At 39.7% G+C, this 12,584-nt stretch overlaps 1 protein-coding gene and 1 long non-coding RNA gene across 6 annotated transcripts in view; one reads left to right on the forward strand and one right to left on the reverse strand.

The window, feature by feature from the left end:
* Positions 1–12,584, forward strand: part of Tsp26A (Tetraspanin 26A) — a 91,525-nt gene that overhangs the window by 22,133 nt on the left and 56,808 nt on the right. The gene's annotated exons all lie outside the window — the stretch shown is intronic.
* LOC122419558 (uncharacterized) lies at positions 7,112–11,572 on the reverse strand. The gene is made up of 4 exons (XR_006262925.1): positions 11,256–11,572; positions 10,929–11,160; positions 7,776–8,155; positions 7,112–7,704 (listed from the first exon to the last, which is right to left on the reverse strand). It is a non-coding gene; the product is annotated as an uncharacterized lncRNA (long non-coding RNA).

Genomic DNA, 12,584 nt, shown 5'->3' on the forward strand with positions numbered 1-12,584 from the left:
GGCTTCTCGAGTTCTTGCTGGCTGGTTCTTAAAAAACCAATAAATATTTCGGACACGACCGCGTCCAATCATGCGCGTTTGAATTAGCTCGGACCGACTGCTGATCCATGACTCTTCGACCCAATTTACCGCGTCTTTCTCAAACTGTACAGATAAGTGCCGCTATGCCGATGCTTAACTAGACGAGTTGAAGCGTTTTATAAAGTGGATTGATCGAGGAAAAGAAGAGATCAGTTAGTGGAAGAGCCCGCAGAAGTTACGGGTACAAAGTTCTGATGACCAGATTAGTCAAGGATTTATACAGTGATTCTGGTATCTCGGTGACTGAATAAGTCACTCGAGGACTCATCTCATACACTGAGACTCGAAGATTGAGAAAAAATATTCAACTCTCCTTTATATTCCTCGGAGTAATTCGAGCGTTTCACATCTCAGTTCAGCATCATTCCTCGATTCGTTGTACCCCCCAATCCACTTATTTTCTTCAGTACTTTTACTGCAGTTGCTGCAGAAGTAAAACATTTATTTGGCAAGATTTTCCAGATCCCGCAGTCAATGCTTTCACTGAGAGAGATACTGCGAGGATGACAACGTATGTTTTGTGTCTCAAATGCTGTCGATTTTTCTCGCTGTCTGACCCTCTTTATCAACTTTCCTCTCCTCGGTCGGTCTTTCAGACCATATCTTTCGAATATCTCGAGTCAACGGAGACTCTCGTACACACCGATCGATAAAGGTTCGTGGGCTCTTTCTCCGTCTTTCTCTATCTATACCGACTTCTCCCTCTACCCTTAACCCAAATACGTCCAACCGTCACAAGAGCAATATGAGGGAGATTCGCCCGCACTACGCAGGTGCAGCACGGACGCAAACAGCCATTGCTAGAGCGTCTATGTACGACCCGTGTATGTTTGCGCGCGTCTCAGTGAGTTTGTGCTCGTATGAATGGCGAGTTTTCCGCTAATAACCGAAATGGCGTATTTAGCGGAATTTTCAACATTAACTTCAGCCAGATATGTCCTCTTCTGCGAAAGCGGAGGGTACAAATGCCGCGAGAAGATATCAGCCAGGGAACTTCGAGCGAGACTTCAACCTTGGACGACGGTGAAATTCGCAACGTTGGAGTCCCACGAAACGAACGAAAAAAACATTTGCAATTCACCCATTTTTTATTTTACGAAGTATCGGTACAGGTTGAAAAACTACGGATTGCAAATTCAGCAGGGAACAAAATTGGAGAATTACTGAAATTATTGGAGAGTTTTTTTTACATCATTTCGTTGGTCCCCAACGTTGCAAACTTCAGCGTCACGAGCCTTGGCCATTTTTCCCTTCTTCACTTCGGTATACGTATAATTTCATGTTGAGCCACTCTCCCATCTGTTTTACTCTTTTTCCCATTCTCGCACTGTATTTGTATGGAGTCAACTGCGTAATTTTCGTAATGGAATTTATATTGAACAGGAAGGGCACACTGTTGTAGCAATTTTCATAATAACGTGTCCCCTATCGTCCAGAGCCCACATTTGCGTAGTATTCATTGAAACGAATTGGTCTTAAAGTTATGCGTGGTTGGACACTCAATCGATCTCGCACGATGTGATGTTGCAGAGAAAGAGAGAGTGAATGAGAGGATTTGGGGGCGGAGGATTCGTTGGCTGCTAGAGAAGCGATAGTCGAGCAAGAGAATCCTTCGACTCTCCTCGTAACTACGACGCGTAAGCTCGTCCGTTCATGACAATCCAAAACTACTTGAGGGAGCTTGTCTCTGAGGTCCATTACCGGGAGGAATAACTTCGTGATTGATTCTGGCACCCATGGGAACTACTAATCTAACACCTTTTGTACTTAGTTTCGATAGTGAGTTGAGTACTCGCTCGATTGAATTTGTTGCTTCAGATTTAACTCGTTGTACCACAAACTTGGTGGCTGCATTCAGTTTTTTTGTCCAGGTTGATCTGTATGTTCAAGAAGTTTTCTATCATTACGAAGGTTTTAATGGATTCGTGCGAATCCATTTTAAGCACCGACTTCTCAGTTTTTGTTTTTCGTACACGAATTTATACCAACGAACTTGTGCATCTACCAAAATCGGCGAATAATGGACTTATAACTCATCACCGTTTCCTCTCTTATCCGTTGTGGTAGAATATGCTACGTCACTCATGCCACGCTTCTGCGGTTCATCTCTAGCTTGCCTCGCAATAAACAAGACGCATGAGAGAGCAATGGGGAATAGCATCGATGCGGTAGGCATGGAACAATGGGCTGACTTACACATTGGTTGTGTACATAACCGTAAATGCGTAAATGCCAAGCTCAAACCATTGGGAAACGGAGGGTGTAACGCGGACAATTTGACGCACCGAATCTTAACATTCAATTGTTTATTGGGTTACAATCCAAAGTAGTATTTGTTGTTTTTGACGGTAGCTTTCGAGTCATATTTAAAGTTGACTCGACCCTTGAGTTTTGGGCAGTGGTGAAAAAATTTGCAATAATCACAGCCTCGAATTAGAGCGAATAATTGAAATGAAAATTTTTGTGCTGCGAACCGTGCACTGAAAATCTTTTTCCAAGAATAACGACTCGAGGCATTTGTATTTTGAAACTTTTTTTTACCGAAAGGAATCGAAAAAGATTAAATTGAAATAACAGTATAAAAAACAAATTATTCGAAAATCGTACCGAGCCCGGTTTTCATAATATTCTACTTTCCCAATAATAGCCGAGCCAACGGTTCTATGATATAGAAAAATCGTTGAGAAGCGTACGAAGAAAGAGTCTCCGTAAAAAGCAATAAACTCAAACGGGCTTAAACTTTCTTTGAACATTTCAGTGGGTGAACACTCGACCTTATATTAGTTTTCCTGTCATCCACTGAAAAATCTCAATATGAATTATTTTCCTAGTTCTTTTGCAGACTGAAAAAACATATTACAATTTTTTTATTTCTGAATTTACCAAAAAAGTTGAAAATTCGAAAGAGATTTACGCCAGATTGCCACAGTTTATACGGTCTCGTGGATGCGTGATGCAGGCCCCTGACTCTACCATGCGACAACGAGCTCTCCCAGCTCTTTCTTGATCTCTCTTTCTCTCATGCAACCGTGGCAGTTCTACCGGCATGCAGGATGTCGAGCGAAAGACCTTGACGGAAGACACTGACCCGTGACTTCGTAATACAAACTCTCGTTGCCAAGCTACGAATCTGGTTTCACTCACATCCTTCCATACGTTGCCTCTACTCGAGTTCTTCTGATACATTATTATATTACACTCGATAATATCATGTCAGGTTGCTCATCATATGCGTGATTTGTCACCATATTTATCAAGCTCACATCATCGCTGAACGTCGTCGAGGCTTCCTTCATTTTCCACTAACTCGTGTAACGTGAAAATTACGACAGTTTAAACTGGATATTCTTTATCGTGTAAATAAGTAACTTCATCCATTCTTAATATCTCGAGCATCGAAAGATCATTGAGGAACTATAACGATAAATATTTTTTGTAACAATTTCCCAAATTGAAATACTACAAAAATAATTTTGCTGTACTTGATTTTCGGATCGTCAAACGAAAACTGGAATTCCCAAGTTCCACCATCCGCGATATTCTGTTTGCAATGATTTATCGATCGAACGACTGAAAAAAGTGATGAAAAAGTGAAAGGAAAAGACGGACGAGTAACGAATCTTCGACCCAAAACTATCGATTGACCAATGCAAACTCCAAATCCATGAATAATCAGAGTCCATCTATTCGATAGGATCGCTGATAAGTTGACCGAGGTTTGGTCCTGTTAAAATGATCAGGTTCTGTTAACTCTAGCATAAAATGCTCGCAGCTTGATTGCTTCGCGTAAAATCAGCCTTGAGTCAACTTTAAAAGGTATTCTCGAATAGCTGGAACTCACTGAGTTTGGGTTAAACCAAGCGTAAATTACTTTTGCGGGTGCTGCGGTTGAGTGATCTAAACTTCCCGTTTTTATCGATCTTCAGTGTAAATTACGCTCGAGTTGTCCGAACTCGTCGGCATTTCAACTATTTTCGTTCGATCTGAGTGAGCATTTGTCTCCTTGGGAATACTGCGAGTCGTTAAAAATCTTCATCAACGTCTGCTTAACAAGTTAGCAAAACACAGACACTGGATCACCGTAGTAGCATAAGGTTGAGAAGCCAATTATTTCCGGAATATAAAAAAAAGCATACGATATAGAAGTTTCTAGGACTCCCTTTCAAGCTCGTTCTCATTCGACGCTCTATAATATTAGCAATGCTAGCATAACCTCGATGGAGAAAGTACTTTTACTTTAGAAGTCACGAAGTTACATCGCCCATTACACGCTCCAACTGTTTAGTGCATGCAAGACTGGGGCTCCTCACGACCTGTACGGAGGCTGCCATAGAAATAGTTTACCTCAGAACGGACTGGCTCGTAATGTCGATTAAGTCGACTGGTTTATCTCGCTCCTAGCTCTAAGGCTGCAGCAGGAAATGTTGAGATTCGGTAGCTCTTAGGAACACTCTGCTCGTACATCAATTTCGCTATTCAATATTGATTTGTCATTACTCAAATATTTTCAATGTTAAACGTGTCCGAAACGATTATTGTCAAAGTTTCTAGAGGGAAGTTCCACAGAAATTCCTGCAACTTCCTTCGATATTGGAATACGAAATACTAAAAGTAACACAATGTCAATGCAAATTGAATACGCTCGAAACTCGTGTGATTTTCTTTTAATTTTTCGTTTTTTTTTGTGCTTTCAGGTGAGTAAGAGCTTTTTCGAACTTGGATCACTCCGATTTTTAAAACCCAGGGTAAGTTTTCTTGCTGAGCATTAGTGGAATATTCAAAATAGAATATGCAAAAGTCCGTGACGAAATTTACGCAATAAAATCTCGCTCAAGAGTATTTTTCATGAAAAAAAAACTTACGCTCTGTCTTGACGCGATCCCCGTCGTTACCTTGACGGAGCGTCCGTATCGTTGAAAGGCAAGGACACTCGACAAGGATACTGGACAATACGCTGAGGGATAAAATCAAACGAAAGAACAATCGTGCCAATCATCGTGCGCGTCGAAACGAGAAAATTGCGTTTTAAGAAGCTGTAGTTTATGCGAGTTTGTGAAATATGTTCGAGCGTATTTTGTTTTTTTCCTTTATCTTGAACGTAATGAATTCGTGCACCGATCCACAGTGCACTGCTCAAGGTTTGCTCCAGTTTTACTGACATTCTTAAAAGTACCACTTATCCACTTAACCACGTCACTTGAAGCAGTTGTTAACAGATCGAAGAAAGATATGCCTCAAATTTTATTTAACCGTTTTGATCTGTGCAGTCCGAGGCATGAGATTCATATTGCACAAGAGTTTTGCATTATCGCTAAACGGAGTCTCGCTTCAACGAATCCCGGGGGCGATTACAACAAATTGAATCAAATCCTTCTCCAAGATTTCGATAGCTGGAGATGACTCGTTCTTTTTGACCAATCACCAAATCATTGCTGCCAGTGACACGCCATGAAGGTTATTTCCAAAAATAATTATGGCTAATGATAGAGGAAATTAAAGTAATTCCGACTGCCTAAGGGAAATTGATTAATTACCAACTGACCAACCGACACGATGAAATGACAAAATAAATTTTCGATCTATTTTACTCCTTGATATCTTGTTTACGATTTCCGATGTAAATTTCAACAAATAGATGAAAAAATGGCTAGATATTTAGCAAAAAACAACACTCCGTAAAATGAGGATTTACCCCGAAGCTCCGGGGTAATTCCGCACGGAAATTGGGCTGAATCTAGATTGCATTAGAAATTGCTAACATACCGCAAACATACTTTCGACTCGTACTTTCGCTTGTGCAACTTTGTGAGCCCACATTTCACACTCGATTCACAAAATCCAGTCTTCGAATGGTAAATTTTCATATTTTTCAAAACAAAAATGACTTTTTTGTTTTCACATCATTCACCGCTGCATTTATGCACTCAATATCATATGTTGGTGTTTTATTTCATGCGTATATTTACGACGTTACTGAAATTTGAAAAAAATCAATCGATATGGGGTGAGAGCAGAAAATCCGGTATCCCCCCAAACTGCGAAATTTCACAAATTAATTAATAATTAAAAAACAATAGGGTAAGCCCAAGTTTGAACTTTGTTAATGATTCTTATATGGAATGAGGATATTAAATTAATTCTTTTAATAACATTGAAATCATTTATTTTGTAGTTTCATCAATTTAATATACAGGCAAAAATTAGACCCAAAAGTACGAAATTTTATGATCGGTCTCACCTCAAAGAAAATAAATCATTTCACGCCTCGAACAATGTGAGTACACTAAACATTGATATGGCTATCGCATAAGTTCAAGTGCCTGAAAGTGAGGGTTTCGGAATATAAAGATATTGCGGTGTCCGTATTTACCCTGCGTCCAGAATTACCCCACTCTTCCCTAGTCAGAATATTGACTGCGAACATATTGGGAAACATTCTGGGGGCGTGGTTTAGCAAATTGTCTGGGAATGAGCGTTCATTTTTGATATACATAGTGAAATCGAAAGAGAATTTATTAATTAGCTTAAACTTGAATTTTCAAATTGCTAAATGGCTCCTGAGCTTCGTAATTCAACAAAATCACATGCCAATTTTACCCCCACCACCGCGAATCGTTTTATTCAGAGAAAGTATAGTCTCGGCGAGAGCCTCAGGCCAGCAGACGACAGGGTTGTCAATGTATTTGTCCCGAGACTCTACCGAGTCTCTTGATAGAAAAGCCCAGACAGCGACTCGTTTTGAGCAGTTGAATATTTGGCCACCAGAGGTCAGGGTGACACTTTGTGAGTTCCTCATAGCCCTAAAAATTTTGGGAACAGTGGGTTTCGGCATTTCAAGCAAATCCGCAGTTTTATCCGCGAACGCGCGTTAATTTTTGTAGCTGGAAGTTCATTAATTAAGCACCAAAATCATGATTCCATGACATCTTGGCTGGGAATGTCTCTATTAAAAACTTCCCCATGGACTATAATGGTACGGCGTTACGATCCAGACGTAACGAACTTTCTTGATGGGAGGCATTTGATTTTCTCAGAAAAGTGCGCTTCGTAAGTAAAGAGAATAAAGACGTTTAAAATTTAAATAGCTTTTCTGATTAACACCTTCATAACGGCTCTTCCCGTCAACTCGCAATTAATGGAGCTCTTACGGTAAATCCTCGTTACTCTTGTACACAAATAAAGTGAACAACAGATGCACAAATCTTGTGCGAACCTCTAGCTGCTGAATCCGCAATGCTCGAGGCGAACTTTAGTAGCACATAAACAAACCTTTTTCCAGTGCTTTTGGAAAGGATGATGAGATTTATATGTATGCAGATGCGAGATCATCGAATTACCGTTTGAATCCATCAAGTTAATAAGCAACTCGAAGGAATTTATGTTAAAGAAAGCTTCATTGTAATGAAAAACTTTAAATGCGAAGCGATTTATTCGTGATTTAGCTAAGAAACTTAAAAAATCCTGATTGAATGAGGCTACGAGATTTTTTATTCAAGAAAAGTTAGGCTTCGCTACCTCGATATTTAGCCGCCGCGAATCATATTGAATTTTACAACACCTCGCCCGCACGCGAAAACACGCCAAGTCTCCAGCAAAGTTTCGGTTCTTCAGAGCACGCGGTGCCTTGAATAAGTAGCTCAATTTAATTCAAACCAGTCGTATATTGTATTAATGTTGAACTCTCCTCAACTAACCTCGACAGAGCTCGTGTATTTTATCGCCCGATACCTCACCACGAGCTGATTTCCATGAAATTTTCATCACTCGGTTCAGCCCATTTTGCAACAAACTTAGCCTCGCACTCGCCCAACTATTTTTACGAATTGATACCATTTATTTGAGAGCAGATGTGCAGAAAACTGTAATTTCGACGTTTGTCAGCAAGATTCATCGGAGAACTTTGTCACGACTAATTTTTCCTGCCCAAAAGATCAATACTCCGTCAAAACAACGAGTTTTCAATATTGATTTGAATTTTCGATCACCAAAATTCTACAGGCTGTAAATCCGTCTGGAACTTCCATCCATCGATTGCCATCAACATGGTGATACAGTTGACATTGATCCATGACAACTGTGAACAGAAAGTGCACCGCATTTAAGTGGAAATTTGAATTTGATGACTGGAATCGTGCAGGAAGGTGCGGAAGACTATCGAGGGCTCTTAATAGCAATAATTCGAGTGCGGAGGGTTTAATAATTCTACTCGAAACCTGCACATTTAATTTGGCTGCTCTTCACTTTAGTCTCGGAAGAAGAAAAGAAAAGAAATAGGAGTAAAAGCACGAAAAAAGGGGGGTTGTGAGTCGAGAGGTGAGAGTGAAAGTTCGCTGGTCCGCGGACATAATAGAGGCGTCTGAATATAAGTCCCCGCATGAACGTAATTACACCAGGCTGAGTCATAATCCACAAAAGATGAATAGAAATAGAATAAGGAAGAGACAGAGAGAAAGAAAGGAAAAAGGAAGCGAGGACAGAAAGGGAATAGACGAGATTGACTTGATGCCCATGGATCTCGATATTTCAGTGCTATAAATGCATTCGCAATTCTAGACTTTTCGTGGCGTTTCTTCTCCTCGATATTCGAGCCTTGGATCCCTCTTTACTCACGGACTTGGTACGTCGTAGAAAAGTTGGTGCGAGATGTCTTGCGACGGTGGCTTACTGGTGTGGGTAATTCTGTTGGTCGTAAGCCTCTAAGGAGCACCCGAGATTCCATGGAGCGAGGACATAAAGAAGGACTCGCCGACCCATTTTCCCGGATCGTCGGACATCAGGAAACACTCCCTCCCTCCGTCGCTTCCCTTTTTCTCTCCCATCTCACACCTGTACCTAACTATAATCCGGCCATCACGACAGTCTTACCAACCGTAGATTGAGTCATTTCTCGCCACCTTTGTTGAACTTTTCCGACCCTGGTTCTTACTCACAATTTCGAAAAAGATTAAGTATCGCAAGTAATTAAAAGACCCTTGGCGAGAGGATACTTTGAGGATATAATACGTTAAAAGCATGAATGTTAAACGGTTCAAATCCTATTATGAGACTCTCCTCATTCGATCTTCACAATTTAAACGAGCGTCTCCGATTATCCATAAGGAAAATAGACGAGGAATTATAAAATTGTTGAATTAATCAACGAAAATAAGACGCGAGGAGGGAAAACAGATTGGCTCTTTATCTGGTAGAAAAATCCTAAAACGAAAAAGTATTCAACAGAAAAATAATTCGACGTTCAATGTCTAAAGGAGAAAGTACTTCGACTGCTTTTATTTGGAAAAACTATCCGGAAAATAGTGTCGAAGAATTGTTTGATGAATACATGACTGACTTGCAATCAACCTATCTCAAAATAAAAATGCTCATTTGAGATTAGGGATAAAGTGATTTCACGATGAGCATCGTTTTAGTTAACCTGTACAATGACAGCCCGTAATTAGGTCTTTCAGCTTATTACCACTTGATTCAACTTATAGTGGCGTGGCATTAGTGAGAGTGGTTAGGTACGAACATTACCACATCCGTTATTTCAACGCACGTTCAACTCTTATCTCTCTCTCTCTCTCTTCTCTTGTACTGGGACCCTCTCGATTCTGGGCGTGAGTTCTTCTCCTTCCGTATATTCTCTGTTCCGGAACAATAGTGGATTTGCAGTATAAAAAAACGCTCCTTGTAACAATTAACTTGAAGTACATGCTAGCAAGAGGTTAAGTACCGTGCGAATGTTTATAGGAGCCCTTGAAGGGAGGCCGGAGGCAGTGAGTGTCGAGGGATCGATGAGGAGCGTGGAATATCACGTTTGTTCATTTTCCTGAAACGCTCCATTTATTTTAATGAATATGCGCGTGGATTTATGGCAGAACTTTTGACTCAAGGCTCATTCAACGCGACTAAATCCGTTCTGAATACTCACTTCAGAATTAACTCGTGTTCGAGTACAAAATCGTTATCGTAAACTTCGAATAAATATATAATTATGTGCATTGCCCGTCTAACCTGCTATTAGAACGTACAAAAATTTCAAATCAAAATTACAGTATATGGTGTTAATTTTAGAAAACAAATGGGCAGAAGCAATCTTTGAATTTCGCATAATATGGAGAAATGAAAAATGATATTAAAGCTACTGTAGACTGAAGAGAAAACCATGACAAGACCTTTGTGTGGCAGGGGATCTTCGTGTTATCAATCTCCCGATCCTTGTGGTTCACTTGTGTTAGTGGCTCTCAACGTATACATAAATATATATTGATGTGGGGCGTTCACGCCGAGTCGGACGGTTTGAAAAATGTTTATTTTTTAATTTTTTAATATATTTTAGAATTTTAGAAACCCTCAGGAGAGGGTTTCTGTTAAATTTCGAGATTCTTTGATCACTTGAAGGTATATCGAATTTTCAAAAACCTCGGAAGATACACTCACTTTTAAAAACAGCTTTGACTGTTTTTTTAAATATTTTCTTTTATAAAGGCCACTGAAAAACAAAGATTTTGAAAAAAAGCTTTAAGTTTGACTATTATTAAGAAAACGAGGAGCAAAAATAAAAAAAGCGACTATTTTAAAAATTTGGTGTTCTTTGAACGAGTGATAAAAAATTCAAAATTTAACAGAATAGCTCTTTTGGGAAATACTAAAATACATTTAAAAAATGGCGAAAATGAAAAATACCAATTTTTCAAACCACCTGATTCAGGGTGGAACGCCCCATTTGTACTAGACACGAGACTCGAATGTCCTCCCATTGGACTCGTTCCCTTTCTATCATCATCGTATAGCAAAGGTGTTCGCGTGTCGTACATAATGTATGTAACTTACATACGTCATACTACACTATGATGCTTACGTACTATATTACTTGCACCCTCGTTCACCCCTATCACTCTTGGCTCCAGCTCGAACATAATATGGCGAGATGAGTCCGGCCCGATGTGATCTTGCTCCATGCATATTTCGGTAGCGCGTCTACAAGCCAGGACAAGCCACGTTTTTACACATCTTTTTTCATCCGTAGTTCATGTTACTGCTTGTTCGATTTCGAAAGTACTTTTTACCCGGATAATATGCTTCTGAATAACCTCGCTAGAGAAATTAGAGATGCAAATGGATGTATGAAAATCGATTCGAAATTCCTTTGAGCATTAACTTCGAATTTTTTTTTTATTTGGAATACTCACGTTCGATCTCAGAATTTGCAATGAGATTAACGTTTACGCGAATTTACGCCGTGGACAGAATATTTTTTGAATTAAAAAATATTTTGTTTGACCTATTCAACAAGTTATTTTGACGTTTCAAAAGAATTTAGTTTCCAGTGTTATTCGACGCGTGCACTTTCTCACTACAAAAAAACATACTCAGAGTCATAGTTTTCAGTTTTTGATGAGCTTCCCTGTGGCATTGTTAACTTTTTCCCCGTTACTCACAGCCCAACATTTCCTTTGAGATTCTAATTGAAAGTATTTCACGAATTCAATTGTCAGTGAATTTCGAGCGTTCTTCATTCTATATTGTATGAAAATATGATTAAATATATAATAAAAATGAGTAAATATGTCTATACGATACGAGATGAATTGAGACGCAGGCTGGATGTTCGAAGAGACTCTCCGGGTTGAGAAAAGTCCGCTTTTATATCCTCGAAATGCAATATTTTTCCACTGTCGACTTATCGACGTTGACGGAAGAGAAGCGCGAAGGGTGGGGGTTGAGTAGCGAAGTGAAAGGTATCGAGAAACGAGGCCAGGCGTAATATCTATCGGTAACAGCAGCCGTAGCTGCGATGGGTGCTTTCATCTCACCTGTACAAACGTATTTGAAAACTTGATCTATAAGTATAGAGAAAGTATGAAGTTGGTTATTATGAGACATCACTATAGGGCGCTTTATTTTTGTAGCGATGATATTCTGAGATATCGTTCTGACTCATAGGAGGCACTCTCTATCTCACGACTGACAGTCTGCATTCAGTTTTTCACATATAATCGTAATTCAGAATTAAAAACTTTAAAGTTCAACAAGTTATTCAGCGAGCGTCAAAACTCATCCGTTGAGGATTGTAATTGAATGAAAATATTTTCATAATTTTTTGTCCATCCGAGGGAGTAATAATAGTGATAACAATTTCTCCGAGTCTTTGTAACTGTCGTACTTTTTTCCTGGGTTGATCAACTCCATCATCTGCTTTTTTTCTTCTTCTTCTTCTTCTTCTTGTTTCTCCGCCACGCGATAGGAAAACAGACATTGCCCCGTTATTATTACCGAAGGAGCAACTTGCATCCTGGCTTGGTAAAACGGTAAAAAAATCCCCTCCCCCATTATTATTATTGTTACTACTCTCATTATTATCTAAAGTGCACAGCTGGTACTTCGAAACCCATAACTCTAAAGTACACGCCGCGCGAGCGGTGCGCGCAGTAAAACATTACCCAATTAACTTTCATGCGGCACACTCACAGTCATTGTTTGCAATTAGAAATGAGACGACCTTTGCCTCAAATTACTCT

This window comes from Venturia canescens, chromosome 1, assembly GCF_019457755.1.
Source record: "Venturia canescens isolate UGA chromosome 1, ASM1945775v1, whole genome shotgun sequence".
Classification (NCBI taxonomy): Eukaryota; Metazoa; Arthropoda; class Insecta; order Hymenoptera; family Ichneumonidae; genus Venturia; species Venturia canescens.